The following is a 23,031-nucleotide window of genomic DNA, read 5'->3' as shown; positions in this document are numbered from 1 at the left end:
ATAAGCCAATAAAAAGGATACTTTTCTTAATAAATGTGATTTACTTTTTGACTGGAGTGAAAGAGGTATATGCAATCTCTTCTGTTTCCTTACTCAAAGTTTGCTGTACACTTTTATTGCTTTGCATGTTTTCAACAACATAGTCTTCCATTTAGTAAGTAACACTTTTCATGAACAATATTTCAGTAGGTATTTAAAACATAATTAAATGTGAATCATTCTTAAATAATGCATCTCTCAAGTATAGTATTCCACATTTTTCTGTATTAAATTGGTCATGTTTTGTGAAGATACTTTAGTTTGCAAGTTAACATTATTAATGTTATTAAATTAAATAAATTGGTCAGTCATACAGTGGATGGCTATAATGTAGTCACAAGATGACATCATAATAAAAATAGATAATTTAAGATAATTAAAGTGTTTGAAGACAAAAAAAAATGTTTTATTTGAAAGATAACTGTTTTGTTTTGATGGGTAATTTCCTCCAATGGGAGATAAAATACATGGTGTCAATAAAAGATGTAAAACTCTTGAAACACTCATAAAAGGATAGTATACAGTGAGATGTGCAAACACTTTCTGTTGCTTCAACCATCCCATGGAGCTTTAATTATAGTTTGGTTCTTGAGTTTTTTTTGAAGTTCACAGACTAATGAATAAATTAATTATTCTATGGAATAGACTCCAGAACCAACAGACGATATAAGGTGACAGTATTAGGAAAAATATCATTAAAGCAATGCTAATTTCTAAATAAAAATAAATTCTTAATTTATATAAGTACAAAATATTTAAACATTGATCAGTATTTAAACAAAGAAAATAATTTAGTTAAAAACAATAACATGCATCACGTGTCACATTAACGATCCATTGAAGATAATTGCTAACTTTAGTATATATTCCTGGACGATTTGGTCTCCCACAACCAATACCCCATGAGACAATTCCTTAAACAAATAAATTGGTGGTTACAAGATGAAAAAAATATCTGCAGGAGAATATGATGTACAAATTTTGTTTACAAAAAATGATACTATATAATACATTTGACCAATTACATTTTTTCATAGGCCGCAATCGTAGGTTTACATCTTTTATTTCTTTACTTAACCTGCTCCACTATACTGTCAATGCACTTCTTGATCATATCGGTATTAACCATTTGTAATATTAATATTTTTTGCATTCTTGAATATTTTGGTAGAGATATAAATAAATCTGAGTAGTCTATTAAATGACTATGTTATCAATTTCAGTTTAGTGCAGTTCTACATAAAAATTAAAATCTTGAGCTCAGACGTTTGCTGCTTAATCATCTGACGAATGTCCAATAAAAGCTATGCTGTTGTAAAATTTCAACAACAAAACTAATAAACTAATCCAGAAGTGACTTTTTTATTTAAACGGAAGTAAAGATGTACACCAAAGACAAAGTTCTGTGAATGTATTGGATTATTTCAACATTTTATCTTAGTTATGGTTTAAGGTTTAACAATAATTAAACTAGTCTCAAATTATTTAAGAAATTACAACTTGCAAATATTTTTAATGAATTGTATCTGGTGATCACTATACTTATTTTCCTTTCTTTGAAATCTCATCTAGTATCATAGCTGTTAACAGATTGTAACTCACGGGTTAAACATAAAACATTTGTTATTGTAACTCATACTGTAATAATTTACATGCTTCAATTTCAAGACCTCTTAATGAAAGGAATTTTATCATTATAGATGTGCAATGTACCTGTTCAGGGAATTTTTTAATCTACTTATTTATTTTCACTTTTACTCCAGCCATAAAATTCTAAAAATAATTCTTAAAATAATAATTGTTACTTAAAAAATAATTCTATTAAAAGGTTTATTTTTATTAAAAAATTATATCTACCAGCAACAATAAGCCTTCCTTCTGCATCCATTACTAGAAGTGGGCCTCCACTGTCCCCCTATAAAAAATCATAAAAAAGAAAATCAGATCTTATCAAAAGAATGTTAATGTATTAAATATTTGATCTTGTATATTAGTTATGGTGACATTACTGATCGTGAAATTCTGATATTTTTATGAATTATTCAATATACTCAGGGCATAATGTTTAGGATCAGACTTTTTGACTTTTCTCCAAAATAGCAACTTTGACAAAAGTTAGATCAAGCCTCCACAAGGTGCACCTGGATATATCTGGAATAAATAGGAAAAATCTGTCCGGTGAACTGAATCTAAATTTCACATCTTCATCTGTCTATCAAATCATACCCTACTATATCACTCACTAGATCGCATCTAGAGTTGAAACTCAGGACCTAGTCCTACAACAGGTTACCCCTTGACAGTCAACCATGAAAGGTCTTTTAAGGAATACTCCATGAACACCAAAGTTCACAGAAGGGAGCACTCAGAAACAGTGGGCTGCCGCTTAAAGATAACATGCAGTTGGAAGCATTGGAATGTCCTAACATAACACACACAAACAAGAACAATACAAATCCAAAATCAAACTCAAACAGATTACCTATATTTCCAATAAGAACAATATAAAATCTAAATTCAAACTGAAGCAAATCACCAACATTTCCAAACACAATGTAAACTATTAACTCATGCAGACTGATAAACTAAAAATAATAATTGACCTAGTAGACCAATACAAAATTCTCATCATGGGACTGCAGAAAATATGAAACACAAACCAGGATGCCATGGAATATCAAGGATATAGACTGTTCAAAGGTATAACTAGGAAGAAAGTGATGAAAGACATCCTACAGTTTAGAAAGGTATTTTGGTCAGCCTTAAAATTATCTGTACAAGAATTCAATTCATAATCCCCAAGAAAACCTTCCAAAAAACCATAAAATCTTCAAAAAACAATTCCAAAATTGCGAAAAAAAAACCCCCTTCAATCTTACCAATGAAGGATGAAAATGGTAATCTGGTATATGACTATAAAGCACTGTGGAAATCCTAGATGAATATTTCAACAAACTCCTAAATTGCGAAGAACTGTCAGAACTCCTAAACTTTGACACCAGCATCCCAATTACAACATCACTGGAAAACATCAACCCTCCCACAGTAAAAGAACCAACCATTGGGTGAGATGAAGAATTACAAAGTGGCAGGAGAAGATCAGTTCTTTGTAGTGATCTAGAAGCACGCAGGAAGACCAGCAAATCAACAGCTTGTCAACATCTGGATCAAAGAAGAACCACCACACTGGACGACAGCCCTCATCCACTTGCTACACAAAAAAGCGGATAAAACTTTCTTTCAAGAATCATTCTCAACAGGATCGGTCTACAACTCGAGAAACAACTAGAATATCAAGGAGGTTTGAGACCACGGAGGATCTGCCTAGACCAAATCACTAGTCTCAAGCTAATAATGGATTACAACAGAAAAGACGCAAAGATATAGTGATAATGTTTGTAGACTAGAAGAAAGCATACAATTGCATTCGCAGAGAATCCCTACTAAAAATTCTAACACCCCTTGGACTGAATCCCAAATTAACAAAATGATAAAATTGACCCTCATAAACACTAAGTCAAAAGTGAACTCTTGGAACCATTTGAGATCAAAATAGACTCTCATCGCTACTATTTAACTGCACTCTGGAGATGGTAATGAGGGAATGGCTCACAAAATGCCCCCAAAAAATAAAAATATACCAAAAAATCAAAACAAACTGCCTTGGTTTCGCAAATGACATTGACAAAGTTAAAACATCACAAGATACTAAAACTTCAACAAAAAAAAAATTGTAAATAAAATTGGTCTTAAAATATCATTCAAAAAGATAGAAATTATGCCTCAAAAACAAACACAATTTAAAGAAGTAAACACAAACTCTAATGAAGTAAAATATTAACCCATTTTCTAAATACCTCAGTGAAATAATAACAAACAACTTAAACGAAAAAACCTCAATCCAAACGAGAACAAACAAACTAGCTAAAGCACAAAAATTAACCTGGTACACCTACAGTAAAAAATGTCTATCCATAAACACAAAAATCAACACAGTTATTAAACTGGAAGCCGCACATGCAGCAGAAATACTCTTCTACTTGAACGAACAATCAAAGACTGACAGCTCCAGAAAATCAAAAGAAGAATTGGAAGAACCTGCTTCAACGAAAAGTACCAGAAAGACAGGCAGCAGTGGATTGTGCCAAACAAAATTGTGTGCAAAGAATAAAAACCCATCTTCGATACCATGCATAAGAGAAGACTAGGATTCTTTAGACCATCATGAGAATGAGGATGCTAGATTCAGGACTTCTGAAACAGCTGGTACAGTACAACCTCAACTTGGAAAACACCAAGACAGGATGCAGATGGATCAGAGAAATAAGTGAGGATGTGAAGAAAATTTGCCTTACACCAGAAGACTCCACAGTCAAGATAAAATTAAAGGAAAAAGCATTTGATTCACATTCACAAGAAAGAAACTAACAACACGAACATTTTCAACACCAGAAAGGGCACGGAGATAGGAATGTATGAAGAAGTATTGGGAGGACTGCAAGTCCTCGAAGAGACTTTGATAATGGACTGACTAAAGTGATCCTATGTGGTTGTAAAAGATAAAAAAAGAATACACTCTATTATCATTAACTTACAGATTATTCCAAAAAACATATATTTATTTTAGCATCAGGAAATCTGTACGTTGTTACAGCAGTTAACACCCATGTAAACCTGTAAGATTATTATTGATGTAATAGAATTTTTATTTAGGCCATATTGCAGATTTATTATCTTATAATCTCAATCCTACCCTGCTTCATGTTGTCAATTTATTTGTTTCTTGCTAATTTTTATATGTGTTTTTTATTTTTGAATACGAGATAGCAGTATGTCCATGGTTATCTCTATACCATGAGATCAATTGAACAGCAGAGTAAAAATTTATAATTTTACAGTGTCTGGTGTTTTATCTTAACAAAAGTTAAATTAAAAAAATCCAAATAGAAAATTATTGAAGCAAGTACATTCAAAACAACATGATAAACACTAAAAAAAAAAAAAAAAATATTGTTCGTAAACAAATTGAAATATTCTTTAGTTTTTGTTTATTGGTGATTTAGTTCACCATATAAGTTGAAACTTGTGCATAGGAATGTAGAGTGGACATTTTGTAGTGTATGAAAAATATTAATTATTACATAGCCTAAAATGACTTCTCTCTGTTCAAAAATAATAATTTGGAATTGATTGAAATTATTATAATAAAAGAAAAAGAATGAAAGTTTAAAACAAATGTATATTAATGCACAATGTAAGTACTCTTTTTATTATTTATATTATATGCATAGCAATATTACTACTAACTTGACAAGAATCATGACCACCATCTTTTAGACCAGCACACATCATATTTGATGTCAGACTCTTTGTTGGAAAATTAGGTAAATTACTGCAATCCTCATTTGCTGAATACAATTATTTTTGTTTCCATTAATTCTGAAGCAGCTAGGCCTCCTTCTTTCATGGTACCCCAACCAACAACTCTAGCTTCTCTTTCAATAAACATTTCACCTAATTGTAATAAAAAAAAACAATGAAAAGTATTAAAATAATTCTTTATTTCTGAATTGTTACACTTATAAATTTCTGTGGTGAAAACCTGATGTTTTACGTAATGTAATATAAGGTATGGATTTACTGTATGTATATCCACACTATACTAGAATGTATACCTAATAAGTGGATATATTGTCCAATATATCTACTTTAATATCCTTCATAAAGCCTTTATGCTTCATAAACCTTTAATCATAAAGGAGCTGCATAATAAACATAAAAAAAATCATCAAGAAGAACTTTTCCATTAATTTAGACTATTTTTTTCTAAAATCTGTTTAAAAAAACATGTTTTGCGCTGCTAATTAATCACTAACAGTGACCTGTTTATCTTAGGAAAAGTTATAAACAAGATTTTTTTTATTCGTCCTGTTTCTTAACAGATATTCTAACATTTTATCCATATTATTACATAAAGATACAAAGTTATTTCTTTGTTCTAGATAATGTCATGAACTTTTGAATCGATATGAGAAATTGCTTCACTTTTTAAAGCTTATTCCTTTCTTTAGTTACGTAACTTGAATAATATTTATGTCATTTCTGTTTACACACGAATACCTAATGTCAGGAGAAGCCCCACCCCTATGCACATGATGCAACTGCTGCGTGACTATGCACCACATTCTCGTGGACTGCATATGTTATGCGGCTTTGCGTCGTCAGTTTAATCTTCCTAGAAACATCCGTGATATCTTGTGCAATAATAGCAAAATTTTGGACCGGATGTTTCTCTTTTTGCATAGTACCAGGTTACTGCAAAAAGTTTAATATTATCATATATGTTTTTCTTTTAGAAGAGTTTGTTAATAATTTTAACCTTTACTTTCAATTTTGGTTTTTTGGTTCTATGTATTTAATTTTACTATCCGAGGAGGGGACTTTTGCACAACCCATCGGAATTAGGTAAGTTTTATATAGTTTCTTTATTCGATTATTTTAACTTTTTTATTTTATCAACTTCGTGTGCGGTATTAGTTTTGAGTTTTATTTTGCCTTCTTGGCTTGTTTTACTAAATTTTTATTATATGATTAATATTACATTTACACCTTATAAACTTCATTATTTTTGAGTTATTTTACCCTTTTATTAATAAAATTCCGGGCGATGATAACGCCCAGGCGTTTTTCGCCCACAAACAAAATAAAAAAATTTCTGTTTACCTTTATTATTTCATCCCCTTTGGTATCTCCTCACAGTATTATGATAAAATATATAATATTTTTTAAATAAAAATATGAGTAGCATGTTATGTAAATAATATTTTTATAATTTTGATGTTAATGTTTACTAAACAGTGTTGTTCAAGAGCTTCCACTCCTCTTGATTAGAGAGCTAGGGTCTAGCTCCCTAGCTCTTTAGTTATAAAAAATTCAACTGTAGCAATAATTTTATTATTACAATTTTTAATTATATAATATTTTTATAATTTTTTTCACAAAATGTGTTCTATCACCAAAAGAAAAATAATATGACAAAAAGTTCAAACACTTGCTCCCCAAGGATCTGTAACCACTAGACCCTTCAATTCAAAAAATCTTAAATATTGCATTATTTGAATTTTTAAATTGAGTTATACCTCCAGTAAAACCTAAAAAACGTAATGTTCTGAAGATGTAGGTCTCTTTAATAGGCAGAGCCTCTGGCGCCATAGCTTTCTCAATTTGTGATTTATACATAGTGTCCAGAAAATTTGGAAACGGCTTAATTATAAAAACTGATTGTGACTACATTACCAGAATAAATGTAGTTGATTACCGTATCAAAGACACTACTCTGAGTTGTGTTTGAAATTACTGTTGACCATCTTGGATACACCATATTGAATTCAACTTTATTTTTTAAATGGCATGATGGTCATACTACAAATGATTTCAATGTAGATTTGAATGGAAAAATCAAATGAAAACCCTGCATCCATAGCTTCATCCGTGTGTTAGATATTGACTTAATGGTCAATAAGTGTCCAAATCAGCATAAAATGGCCGTTCCCAACCTCCATTCAAGATAAACAGTTTCAGTAGAATGGGGGATAATTACACATCATGTACGAGGGTCATTCAATAATTAAACAGATAAACATTTTTAGTGAAGGAAATTCTTAATGCAGACAATTGAAACTTTTGAATTGTTAGTTGGCAACCTTGCAAATTTTGTTTGTCAGCTGTTCGATTAATATTTACGTAAACATAACCTTTAAAGTCTTAGTCATGATGGCGTATCTGCTTGAAGAAAGTACTTTTGAAGAACAGCATTGTGTGATCTGATTTTAACTTTTGAAAAGTGTCCAACCGTCAGAAATATTCTCTCAGATGAACAATCAATACAGCAGTAGTTGCATGAACTGTGTGAGTTTCTACATGTGGGTGGAAAAGTTTAAAAGCATGACCAATGAGCACCACTCCGGGCATCTGGTAACAGTGTCGACCTCGGTGTTATCAATAAAAAATAACAAAGTTATCAGAGTGAATCAATACAATTCTCGTATTGATTCACTTATACAAGAAGACCGATGACTTACAGTTGAAAAATGTTAAGTAAGTGTTGGCAGAACTCATTCCACCATCCAAAACAAACTGAATTACCATAAGAATTATGCAAGGTGGGTTTCTAGAGAGCTTACTGTTCATCACAAGGCCAAGAGATTTCACATTTGCACCGAACTCAAAAATCATTTCAGTAATGATGGTGATGTTTTTGGACAGCATTTTAACCTGTGATGAAACTAGGACATACCATTTTGACCCGGGGTCCAAGCGTCAAAGCATGCAGTGGAAACAGCTTGAATCGCCTGTCCATAAGAAATTCAAACGCAAACATCGGCTGGTAAGGTCGTGTTAACCATCTTTTGAAGTGCTGATGGTTTGATTTTCTGTGATTTTACCGAGAACAACACACTGAGGATCCAGCAGCCTATACTGCTCAGCCATGATTGAGAACAAAGTCAAAGCCGCATTGTGGAGGAAATGTCTGGGATGGCAGAAGAAATGCATGCTTCTTCTTCAAGAAAATGCTTGATCTCATACGGCACAACTTATGTTGGAAACTATTGGCAAAGTGGGTTGGGAGCTCCTACCTCATTCGCCTTACAGCCTTGACCTTGCCCCTTCAGATTTTTATCTGTTTGGTCAATAAAAGAAGCTTTGCATGGCATCTAGTTCAACGACAAAGAAGAGGAAAAGAAAAAAGTACAAACCTGGCTTTGAGATCAAGGCAAAGAATTCTTCATTGAGGGGGAAAAAGGATGGGACCAATGCAGATAAGTTGGTGGAGATTATGTGGAAAAGTAGACAAAAAAATTGTATTTATTTAATAAACTATTTTTGCTGTATAGCTATTTATTCGTTTAATTATTGAGTGACCCTCATAACATTGTAATTTCATGCTGGAAATGATTCTGCAAACTGTAAATCCATAATCTCTTCTCAATACTTAATTATTCAAAATTTATCATTATGATATAAGAAAATTAGAAACAGCTGATTCATTGTATCTGTTAATTTATTTGAAATTAGAGAAGATAGGTGATTTATGTAAAATTAATGAAAGAATGCATCATAATTTTAATTAAAAAATATTTATTTCAGAAATAAAAATTGAAGTTGTTTTATTAAATATTTTTTCTAAGATTAAAGTCAAGAATTTTACTTTGTATGGTTGGCAACAGCTTCATTATTGTGCAAATTAATTTTACAATTTTCTTTCTTTTTGAACAGGTGAGTGGCAAATTTCTTTGTATTTTACTTTAGTTTCATTAAGGTAATGGAACTCAGTGAATATGAAGGATAACTCTTCTAATGATGTGTAGGTATGGCGATCAAGTGATCAAGTCAGAAATTTACTTAATGACACTTTTCCTTCCTGCTCATGTTCCACTTGCAAAATCAACTTTTTACAAAAAGTATGAAGATTTGAGTAATGTGGAATTATAAAAAATCGTTGCAAACCTGGCAGATCTTAATCCACTTTACGTGAATACGTACAACTGGATGTCATGTTAAAAGTAACAGAGAATTCTCACCCTCAATTTTATTAATAATCTAATATAAACAAATCCTCCATCCATGAAGTCTTGAGTGAAAACCATATAAAGCCTTATAAAATTCAGCTGTATCAGGAGTTATTGGAGGATGATTTTGATCAGTGTGTTGAATTTTGGGGAATTATGATGAACAGATTTATCAAGAACCCAAACTTCATAACAAATAATTATCTTTTCAGACGAGGCTACTTTTATTCTGAATGAAAATGTCAGTAGATATATAATGGCTGTTATTGGAATGATGAGAATGCACACTCATACAAGAAGCACACATCCTGAAAAGATTAATGTTTGGGCTGGTATTCTATGGAATACAATTGAATGGAGATATTTAAAAGATAAAGTTTATAAAACTAATCTGGAAGAACTAAGATGAAAAATTCTAATTGAAGCTGCTGAAATCTCAGTGGAATCAATTCAGAGTGCTGTACATAATTTTTACACGCATACAGGATTTTTTCAACAAATAGGAGGGGACTTTGAACATCCTTGCCACCATGAAGCTTCAAATTATTTATAATTGAAATTACCTTCATTTAATAGAATTGTTGTGGACAATGAATTCTGGATCTCCAAAACCCTTCAATTATGAAAATCGGATGCTTCTTAATTAGCATAAAATTAATATTCAGTAAAATTTATGCATACAAAATTAAAATTTCTTATATATTTCTCTCAAAACAAACGTGTTGTTAGTGTTTCATAATATAACAACAGTTTATTAGTTTTAATAAAACTTTTGTGGTTAGTTAAGTGAAAATTATGTTTATATGATATCTTCTCTTTTATAATATGAACAAGATAGGGGGAAGATCAGATATAATAGGAAGAAGCAAGGAAAACTATTTTCCTTGTTTTTAAATGATCCCTTCAAAGCCTGACAAGAGTTAATAAAGACTAGACTAGGTAGATTTCTTAGCTATTATAATTTTGGCTAGAGATATTATCCTACCACTCTCTAGAGATTTTAGAGAACAATTTTTGCCATTTTATTGCTTGAATGTTATCATTTGGTAAAAACTTATTAAGATTGTGAACGTTCACAACTCTTCACAAAAGTTGACATTTTTTGGTTTTGGAAAATGTGGTTATGTCACATGGTACATTGACATTAGCATATCTATGAAAGAGTAAATAAAATATTTATTCTGAAATAAGAGGAAGCAGTAGAAAACAAGATTTCTGATAAAGAGAGAGATGTTAGCTAAAGAAACATCAGAAATACAAAAAAAAAAAGAATGTTCATGTTTGTTTTAAAAATGTGATAATGAAATTAGTGAAAATGACTGGTTTAGGAAAAAATCCAATAACTCTATTCATGAAAATGTAATTTTTTTTTAATTTTGTGGTTTTATTTATATTCTCTCAAATCACAATTATTTATTTTATTATTAGGGTGTTTCTTTTGGTTTGTTCACTACTGAACTATTTTTTTTATAAAATAAAAAGCAAAACTTGCTTCAAAAACAAAATGTTAAAAAAGAATTCAAATTTTATTAGATTTAAAATTTTTTAAGTGGTGCCAAACTAAAATTATCACCTATTAACAATTTACTAATCCTTAATTTTTCACAGACTTCAAAGAGTTAAAATGGGATGTAAAAAGTAGTAATCTAGTTAAATAAATGTTAGTTTTTAAATTTTAGTGTATTTTCAGTCTCTGCTTTGGAGTTGTTTAAAAACCTTTATGTTGTTTAAAACCTCTAGGTATTCACATTTAGTAATTTATAAAATGATCTTCTGGCGAGTTCTGTTTTATTAGTCTTTTAGTTACTTCAATTGAACATTAATTATTGACTTATTAACATTGATTTCAAGCTTTATTTGATATTCTTCTTTATTATACAGTTGAACATTGGTTTTTGAGTTTAGAAATAATAGTTTTAATAATCATCTTCCATTTCAGATTTTTCAACTAGCCAAATACCTACATATTTTTCAGTTAGCAGGTATATAATGCAATTGATATCATATTTAATATCTATTTAGTGAAAATCAGGTTAGGACACTCTGAAATTGTGCCTTACTGAATTGTCACTCATTACCATACCTCCACCCAACTCTGGATGTAAGGTAAAACAACTATATTAACCAATCACTATACCATCTGGTACAGCTCTTACTACTTCTAACTTATAAAATATTGAAGAATATCTATAGGTTTAATATAAAAATATTTGTTGTCACAAAATATGATTGTATCTCTGCTCTTCTGTATCTTTTTACCTATGCAACTGGTATACAACCTAAAAAAACAGGTTGCTTATCGTGTCAATAGAAATTTCTGGAACCTTCCTGGAACAAATGAATGAAACAGAACCCAATATCCATTATATGTTGCAGCTTACTTAAGAAACTTTTTTCTTTTTCAAGGAAAATTGTAAGAGGTTGTTGCAATTTTCTGTACAAGCTACAGGTACTTTATAAAATGAGATAGCTTATTTAAAGTTAACAGGAAATTTTTGTTACCTCTAGCAGAGATTAAGATCTCTTTCCAATAAATAACAAATAAACAGCAATGAAGGATGAATAAAATGAATTGAGATAATTATTAAAGTATTAATGAAGTTCTTAATTTATATAAAATCATACCTATTGAAGGTAAACAAGCTGGTTTAACAGGATTTCTGAAAGAAACTCTGCCATTAAGTTTAACTAAAGCAATATCATTGTTAAACTTTACAGGATCGCCAAACCTTGGGTGCTTAATAATTTTTGCTATTTTTCTTGTTTGTGTCATTGATTCATCTGGTATAGCAATATTGTGTTCTGAAATAAACACAAATACTCGCTTTGGTGAAAGATCCCTGAAAAGTAATAATTAAATTGATAATTTAAAGCTGGTTAAAAGCTAATAATTTAATTGATAAAAAGTTGACCATAGATAGTTTATAATAATTCTTAATATGAATTATTATTTCATTATATTAACTTTTTTAAACATACTTCCTTAGTTAATAATTTATATAACCAAAAAGTATTTTACTTAATTATCAGTAACAAATGACACCCAAAAGGATACTACCAGTGATGGTGTCTTTATTGATAAGCATTAGTAACCAATAGGTTATTAATAGGTTAACTTTTTTAACATTATTTTTTTTAAATTTGATAAAAATATATGTTTCTGCTAGACACTATAAAATAGGTAAAATGTTTACTTAAATTTATATTAAAATATATCTTTATTTAATAGACTATCTGCTATTATGCAACAATATATTTCGCTCAAACAAAATAAAAATAAATCACCACTTCACTCCTTAGAAAGCCTCTCATGGGATCTTGTTATTTTTAAGAATGGCTGTATATGTGTGAATAATATTTATAAAATCATTGAGCATTTCATTTTTTAAGCAATTTCAGTTCTTTGATCACTAATTTGTGTAATCTGCTGAGTAAAAGTTGTTTTAAGAAGTAAGGTTTACAACCAATTTAAGTTATAATCTGTAAAGATAAAATGATATAATATTGTGTTGCAACAAAAGCCCTTTGAGCAGTCATTGTATGTGAAATATGTATTGTTGGATTCCAAATACAGTGTAGGTTGTTAGATCAGCCCTACCTAAACTACACTACATAAATATTGACAAAATTTTATTGAATTTATTGGTTGACATCATTTTGTCACTAATTGTATTTGGCATGCTTATTTTACTTCATGGCTTGATTGTTGGTGTTAACATCATTTTTCAGGAAGTTAGTCTGATATTACTACATAAACCCAACTTCTGATTAGTAATTTACATAAGCTTTTGTGCAGCAGTCTCGAAAATGTATTACTTCCCAAATATTAAAAAGTATAAAAAATGTTTTATTAAATAAAATATTAATACATAATAATACATTACATAAATAAAATAAAGATATGTTATATTAAGGTATTAGTAGTAAAAATGTGCTCAATACAGTAAAAAAATATTTTAAATAAAATCCAATAAAAAGAAATTAAACTGATATTATAAAATTACTATTATTTGCAATGCAACTATCCAAATAATTATTTCTATCATACTTGAAACAATGGGCTGCAGTTAAAACATATAGATCATTTATTAATGTACCACCACAAAATATATGGCCATTTAAAGATAAAGCGACCATCCATGGATGTTCATTGACTTCAGTCACCCAACCACCAATTATACGTGTCATTTTATTACTTTGACCACAATCTGAAACATTTATTGCAAAAAGCAAAATCATTATTTGTTTATTTCTTATAAGTTTAGATACTTATAAGATATTGAAAGTCGTAATAAAAATTGAAAATTACAACTAGGCAAGACAATAAAAATACAATAAAATTTATACAGTCTGAATGAAATGTTTCTTATTAAACAAACAATGAAGCATCCTTGTGAACTTCAACACAGGATTAATCTGTTTTACACCAGGTGGAAGATTGTTGAATAGTTCATAACGGTTTTCTCAAATAAAGTTAAATTTTGTTTTGGATAAGACAGTAAACTGTTGATTTTACTATATGAATGTCCAGTGTTGTTCATCAAGAAAGTTATGTATTTAAGCAGCAATTATAAATTTGAGTCAAAGTTAAAATGTTATTTGAATTTTGATATTTAGAATTTGTTGACAGTTTAATATATATATTTTAGAATAATATTTCACCAAAATTAACTGAGTTATCAAAGAATACGCAATGCCATAAATATGGATAACGTACTCAATATAAATTTTAGAGAGCACATTTGAACTCGCTACGTGATATGTAGTTCCTATAATGAAACAGTATTTCGGTTGATTAATTAAAAAGTGTTTGAGTGTGGCTTTTTTTAACTTAAATTACTATCCATAACTACTCTTGAGAAAATTTGTTAAACTTCAAAATTGATTTCCCATAAAACCTAATTTCAACATTTTGTATTGAACTAGAAATATAAAGTTTAAACAAATTAGTTTTAATCATGTTTAATTTCAAGGCATTACAAGGTAACCACATTTAATCTCTCCTTTATTTTACTTATTAGTGTGGATGTAAATAAGTAATGAGTAAAAAATATTGTCTACATAATGAATCACTTCTGATTCTCCTTCTCAACAGTTTGCAAATTATTTACATATTACAAGAAAAGAATGGTGACCAAAACTGAATCAAAAGTTTTCTCGTTGAAAACTATAAATTGTCATTTCTAACTTATATAACAATAACACTTGATGAACATAATCAAAAGCTTTCAACACATCAAAAAAATTACAGCAGTATGCTCACATTTTCAAGAACCTATTTAAATTTAGCAGAAGATATCAATAATTATTTTTAAGAAACCTAATAAGTTGGTTACTGAAAAAAATGATTTTTATAGTGTTCAATATTTTAAGATCTAAAATCATACTTTAAAATATTTTTTAAACATTTATAGAACTAATCTGGAAGAGATTGTTGGGTTATTGAAAGGAATAAGAAGTTTATGTACTTCTGAAAGAAAAATAAGATGTGTAAGGTTTGCTGATGACTATTAACAGAGGAAGTCACAATAATTAAAATGCTATAGGACTTGGATAGCCATTTTGAGAATGTGAGCTAGATCAAACACATTTTGAGAATGTGAGCTACAAAAAACTAAACACTTATAAATGATAAATATTTTATTATCAGGTATAAGAATTAATTTATTGTTAGTATGGTGGTTAATATTAGGTTACGTTACAATGTGCTTCAACAGAAACTAGAAGAAAAATGTGAGCTTATACACTTATAGTTTGATTAATTATCACTCATAAATATGGTTGTCAGCAAAAAAAGGAGAGAGCAAAGATAAAGATAGAACATTAACAAATAAAAGAAATAAATTATCTATTTTTTTTTTTTATGTAACAATAATTATAGTCATAATTATTTTTAAATACCCCCAACCTTCTGTGATGTAATGCATAATATATTTTTTTCACTTGTTTTTGGGAAATAGAAGTTTATGCCACCAAAAAAATAAATATACAAGAATGTCAAATCTCCTCTACTAGGTGAAATTTTACTGGATTCATTTTCATTATCATTTCAATAACATTAGAGTTGTTTTCATTCATAGCATTCAAATCTAGTTTCCAGAATGAAATAAACTCTTAGTTTGATGTAAAAAGTATTAAATTTATGAAGAAATGCAAAAGTTATAAGTAAGTATATAATCTCTTGTTTATTCTAGATATATTTTCTGGATGAATAGAAATAAGACTTTTAGAGTAGTCACCTTCAGTGACCTAGCAGAGTCAGACCTAAGCCCGACAGATCTGAAAGCGGCAAAGAAGGTATGAAAGATAAGGAAGAGAAATGAATGGTGAGGAAGGATAATATATGAGTGGTGAGGAAGTATGATTTACTTTTGGTGGAACTGAAGTAAAAGACAAACCATTCTACCAAGAAGAAATCTCAAGGCGTTCAAGAAGGATTCGCCTAGCCTCTCCACAGTCCCTTAGAAAAATGGGCAGCTTACAAAGAGAAAAGAAAGCTCTCAATCAACAATTTTCAATTCACTAGCTTAAATATACACACCCTTTCTATTTATCTTTTTCTTCAAAGATTAGGCCCATTAGCCTATTCTATCATCCAATCCTTCCTCAGCCACCAAAAATCTCTTATTACAGTAGCTTGTAATTACACGAAAGGTATTCATTTCTTAGTATTCTCAATAGACATTCCAAACTTTCTGTTTCATAAAGTAGAAACCTAGAGTCTTCATAAACAGTCCCTATTGACTCTTCCTTGATTTTCTCATTCATTACCATACTTCTTGTGTAGCTTGATACTAAGTGCAGGTACTTTATTTTAGCAGATTGCATTCATGAATCTTCCTTTGTAGTGCTTCATAATGCACTTACTTCAATTGGTCAAACATAAACAATTTTGAGATTTCTAATTAGAGTATCTTTTCTCATGTTATTCTCTTCATATGATTCCATAAAAATAACTAGATTTAGAAATTTTTTTGTTTTATCTCCTGATGCATTTTAGTTGCATCTTAGATACTTAATTGCTCTTACTTGTAGGTCTAGTTTCTGAAGATGAAGATTTGTAGAGTATTTTAGAGTGAATCATTCAATTTGTTTAAAACTCTAAACTTTTATGCTGAACTACATTCAACCATGAATTGCATGATTAAGACAAAACATTTTAACTTGTAGAATATAGTTTTTATTTAAAAAAAAGTGAAATAAAAGCTTTATTATACAGTTAAATAATCTTAAATTGTGTTTTAATAATGCAATAAAGCAATCAAAAGCGTACAAGATGAATGAATAAACAATGAAGTTTCTGAAGCAACATTCAAATAAAATGAAGTGAATTTATTACATTATACTCACAACAAAATGGACACAAAGTAGTACCATCACCATCATTTAAGTCATCATTGCAACCAAAACACTGTCTTTCTGTGTTATTCTGCAAAAATAAATTTTTATTTAGTAGCTTATTTTAGGGAAACATCCATTTAGTTGATGGTACATTAAAATAAAATATTTAACAATTCATTTGTTTAACATTATTATATTACATTTAAAAATGATATAACTGAAATCACTCTAACCTTTTAGAAGTAATATAAGTACAGCATGCACAGCGGATTCTCTTGACAAAGTGGTACAGCAACTGGCTGCATTACACTATATCTTAGTCTCAAATTGACTAATATTTACAGTATTAACATTCAGTATTGACAAGTATTTACAGTAAATGAAGTGCAACAGGCACTTGGATTTGTTTAATGGTTGTGCAATGTTCACAAAATAAACAGTTCCTACAATAATGAACATTATAAAATTATTAATTAGAGGGATAAAGGTAGTCTACACTTTGAAGGGTTTGGTATGTTGATAAGGAATAATTGTATTTAAATCAATGAAAAATACAACTGGATTGGAAATTACTTAACTTTCAATTTTTCTTAGTATGCCATATTTAGGTTCTTGTTCATAAGTATTTACAATTTTAGCAAGTAAGTTGTCTATCACGACAGGCTTTGTATGCCAAAAATTATAAAATTTTAAATAATCTCATATTTTTAATTTTTTTTTATTTCTGATGTCTTCAAAATCCTCCCTCATAAAAAGTGAACCTAAAATATCAATATTATCATTAGAAAAATACTATAATTTTTAATTCTGTTTAATCTACGCTGATTTATTTCAATGAAAAGTATAAAATATGGTACACAAAGATTATTGAAATCCGTTATCAACTTGATTTCAACTTTATTCTTCATTCTTCTAATGAAACGTATTCTTCTAAAGACTTTTCAAAGCTAATTTTACTAGCACATGCACTTTTAGACAACATGGTATGTAATACACAAATGTTTTTAAATTACACACACACATGCACATCTAAGACAAAAATGTGCAAGAGCAACTTACAAAATTCCATCAATCATGTCATACAAAATTGCTAACATTTTCAGAAAAGAAGGTGTATGTTTGTCTTAAATTGCTTTCAAGACAAACAAAATGCAGACTATTTGAAAAATTAACAAAACACAAAGATATCAAGCCACAATATACATATCTCAGTGTTTATATAATACCACCTGAGACGGACTAGATCATGTTCATTCATTGATAATTGGTTAGAAGAAGAAAAACCCCCTTACAACCAGATCCTGTACTTCCTATTCAGCCCAAGATGCAGACATATTATCAACAGACCTCCCCTTCAGGATATGCAACAGTGCACTAATTGAAGGAATTTTTTTACTTTATATAAATAACCAGAGAGAGTAATCCTTCTCTCTCTGTTGTAAGTTGAATAACATACAATGGGTGTTAATTTAAACAAACTTCAATTTGCATTAGTATGGTATATAATTCTTCAAAGCAAAGAATATTTTGTCCTATAACAAGGCAAAGATGAAATTTAACACACTATGCCACTTAATACAAATGAATGAATATGACTACAAATGAATTTCATTGATGAGAGTATTTAAAGTACTTGGTTAGTCAACTGAGTCATAAACATACACATAAGTCTTGTGAAATCTGTGTGACTGGTGAAACCTTTCAGTTAGAATAAATGACTCTGACATATACAACTCGCATAACCTTTCAGTGATGCATCTGAGAATTCGTGAATTATTTTTCTTTATTTAAGTAATCAGCTAATATATCATCCCATTGAAATTCAGTTAGCCACAGTCATTGCACAAAATGTTTACATAAAAATACAACCAATCCAATCAAGCCTATTGGGTCAAATTCCGGCAGTGATGGGCAGGACATTTCTATTAGTCAGTACATTATTTTTTTATTTAATAAATTTGAATATTCATTTGTCTGAATGATTTTTCTATAAGATTCCTAATGTTTGTACATTTTCATTTTTGTTTAATAAAATCTTAAGAATTATTGACTAATGGAATTATATATATTTGAATCATTAGAAAACCATTTATGTAATGAAAACCTACACTGGTTCAGCAAATAAGTTTGTCAGTCTAACATTTTTAATACATCCAAATTGTCTATATCCAGACCATAAACATAAAAATCATTTAATATAGTTGGACAAACAACAGTAAATTGATCTTTGCAATCTTTAGCAATTTGAATAAGGCATCTGGTACCCAAGGAGAAGGCACTAGACTAGCATACTATAAATTAAGTAAACTTAGTGCATAATGTGTTAATTTTTGTTCCTGCCACAGAATTCTTTGTAAGTTGCCATACTTAGGCGTGATCAGAATTTGCGTACACATCTTTTTATCAATAGTAAGAACATAAGTCTAAAAATTATTGAGAAAATATCCTGCTGACATAATCTAACCTTAAATATTCATAGATGAAATCAGTGTAACTTTTTGAGAGATGTATTACGGTTACGCGTGCTTTCCATAATTAAAAATCTACTTCTATTGTTTAGAGACTAACAAAATTTCATTTTTGGTTTATGTAAGGGAATGATAACGAATCTTCTATGTTAATTTCAAAACGTGTTTTTTAAGAACACAAATGTGATTTTCATATGAAAGTTCTTTAGGCAAATAAAGTTCAACTTCGCAAAGTTTTTCAATGACGGGTAAACAATTTAAGGGTCTTTTCTGTTTATCCTCCACACGGATTTTTTTAAGAATGGTTTTCGACACTATTTTATTTCATTTCTTATTGACATTTCAAAATTGGATATTTATCATATAAGAAATTTATAACTATAACCAAACTTAATTTACCCTCGCTAATCTTGACTAGCTAGCGTAGGTTAAGTTTGGTTAGATAATCTTTATAAACCCACCGGGTTGCTCTAGTGGTAAACGCGTCTTCCCAAATCAGCTGATTTGGTTCCAGCGTTCAAATCCTAGTAAAGGCAATTACTTTTATACGGATTTGAATACTGGTTCGTGGATACCGGTGTTCTCTGGTGGTTGGGTTTCAGTTAACCACACATCTCATGAATGGTCGAACTGGGACCGTACAAAACTACACTTCATTTACACTCGTATATATCATCCTCTGAAGTAATACCTGAACGCTAATTCCTGGAGGCAAAAAATAAAAGAGATTATCTTTATAATTTCTCTGCAAATGGTAAAATTTTTAAATATCTTAATAAATGATAATTACGTAATCTTAAAAAAACCATTGAGGGGAGAAACAGAAAGACCTTAATTGAAGTTGTGCTTTCGAGGAAAGAATGCTTTAATTGGCTTATTTAACTTTATGAACGGGCAGGTTTCCAGCAAAAATATAGCCCAAATCTTGTTTCTTGATTAATTTAATCTTATAAAACAAAATAAATTATTTCGCAGTTCTCAAAGGCAGATAAAATTGCGCACCGAGTACAATATCAGTTTCAGAAGGAATATTGAAAATTGGATCAGGTAAGAAAAATCTTTAGGTTAATTAAGGCGAGTTATATCAAAGGATTCGGTTGGTAAATTGTCAGTTAGATTTTGTAATACTGTACACTGTATTTCCAAGCTGTAGTTTTCATAACCATTGTTTAATTTAAGATTTAGGATATATTTCGACTGGCAAGACGAATTATTGATCCCAAGTTGGGCGCAAATTCAGATGTAGAAAAATTTGCTTGACTACCGGAGTATTCTACAAGTTATATTCCACAATTTATCCTTTGCAGTTACATAAAGCGGTCATCAAAAGGATATTTTTATTTGAAATTTGAGAGCACAATGTGCGTTAGTGATAATTTTCGAATCAGTTGTATAATGAATGTTTTCTCGAAAAATTTTACACACATATTTACTGGGATAATTTTTAATAAGATAGCTGGGACGTAAACAGTTAAAACAACAATTATTTATCAGAAATTCTTTGTGATAACTGATATTTAGTCTTAGAAATGTTTCATATTTATATGCAGGATGATTTGAATTGCACATATGACAACTGGTTGATGTGATAACTTAATGACTTGATTTTATAAGGTTTATTAGTACGTTGTTACCCTTCATATAATATTAAATTTATGCAAATTGTTGGGGGATGAACGAGACGTAGGTTTGAAATCAGATTTTTAACAGTCACATTTTTCAGTAACTGTTTTCCATTATCTAGATATTCTACTAATTGATTTAAAATTAGTTAAGTGCGTATGTATAAGAAGTAGTCTTTCCTTATATTCTCTATTCTAAGAATTGAGTCTATTCTTATATTCTTTCTTCTAAGTGACATATGACAATGAGTAGGTTATTATTATATCTATTTTACACACCATCACCCTCATCCTAAGTAATACCTTACGGTGGTTTCGGAGGCTAAAACAGAAAAAAGGATCTTACAAAACTATCTACCCAACAAAGAAGAAGACCATATGATACGATTGATATATAACAGAATCCTAGTCTGTTGTAAGGCAACCCGGAGAGAACAGAAAGGAAAAAAATGGCAGTATTCCAGTATCAAGTTTTTTTTTTCTATTCTGATTAGTAAGCCTGAATAAAAAAAAGATGAAAATTCCTACATTTTTTATTTTATTTTCTTTTATATGCGTCTACTGACAATTTTTAAATAAAGTACACCCCTTATTGGGAAACTGTCAGGGAAATATTTTGGAAGATCCATCTCAAAAATGGCTCCGATAAAAGGAATTTCCAGTGTGTAAATGTTGAATATAGGTGAAATTAAAGTAAATTAAACTTAAAATATTTAAATTTCAAATTTGTTTAAATATTTAAAACACCCATGTCTGGGTACTTTTGGTGCATGTAATTTCTACTGTATTTGTCACATTCATTCTCGATTCTACTTGAACAGGGGACGGCTTCTGAAGAGCATTAATATTTAAAGGGATATGTTTTAAAAAAAATATGATGTGGGCATCACATACTTACTTGTACACCTATTAAATTAAATATACTCATTTTTTTTTTTAAATGAAAAGTACATAAAATTTTATTTCATTAATAACTTATTGAATATTATTGTTTATTGTAAAAATATCTTTGCAATCAGAGTTAATAATTATTAAATCAGTATATTTAAAAACGTTAAAAAAAAGAGATGAAGTTGGATTCGAACCGATGTGCCTTCCCCTTGTACGATCCAACTATTTCATTAATTACAATTTTTATTTGGCTATAATTCTGGAACCAATGAAAATAAAAACCACTTATGATAATGTTTTGTATTTTGGGCTTTTTTGGACACTTTTGGTCCAGTTGATTGCAATCAAAAGGGGAGGTAGGTGCTCAACTAGATGTTACAAGAGTCCTAAATCCAGAATTTCAACATCTTACGGCTAATTTTTTTTTGAGTTATAAATACGTACGTACGTACAGACGTTACGTCGAAACTAGTCAAAATGGATTCAGGGATGGTCAAAATGGATATTTTCGTTGAAATCTGAAAATCGAAATTTTTCGCGATCAAATACTTCCATTACAAGGAAGTAAAAGTAGCGATTAGAAAGTTCTGTATTTAAAAGAAAATCTAAAGTGCTGTTATAGTAAACGATAATAAATATTTTTTCATTCTTAACGCAATAGAGATTCATTATTTTTCGTACATTTTGGGAGATCCTGACGTTATATCTATGCTCTTGAACCCTAGCGAATAAATCAAAAAAACCCCTGGGTTGGGTTACAAGACTACATTTCATTTACATTCATACGTATCATCTTCTAAAGTAATATCTTACGGTGGTTCCGGAGGCTAAACAGAAAAGAAAGTATCTGCACTATCCAAGATGGTGTCGTGAGTGGAGGGGAGATCACGTGATCAGCTGTCAACAGCGATAGCGATCTTTCTCCATTCCTCTTCTTCACTGTCTAAGAAAGTCAGTAGTTAAACTTTTTATGGACTAAAGTTTATATTCAGTCTTTAAAATTTAGATTTTTCTGTTATAAACGTATGAGTATTATTATAACTTTAACGAATCATTTTTATGTAAAACAAATCGAATTAAATATAAAAATAATTATTTTTT

The 23,031-nt window shown here is 29.7% G+C and overlaps 1 pseudogene; it reads right to left on the bottom strand.

Moving 5' to 3' along the window:
- Positions 1-763: 763 nt before the first annotated feature.
- Positions 764-22,751, bottom strand: LOC142317670 (trypsin-like; annotated as a pseudogene).
- Between the last annotated feature and the right edge of the window lie 280 nt (positions 22,752-23,031).

Source organism: Lycorma delicatula, chromosome 1 (genome assembly GCF_047948215.1).
Source record: "Lycorma delicatula isolate Av1 chromosome 1, ASM4794821v1, whole genome shotgun sequence".
In the NCBI taxonomy this organism is placed as follows: domain Eukaryota; kingdom Metazoa; phylum Arthropoda; class Insecta; order Hemiptera; family Fulgoridae; genus Lycorma; species Lycorma delicatula.
This window is presented reverse-complemented; position numbering and strand designations above follow the sequence as displayed.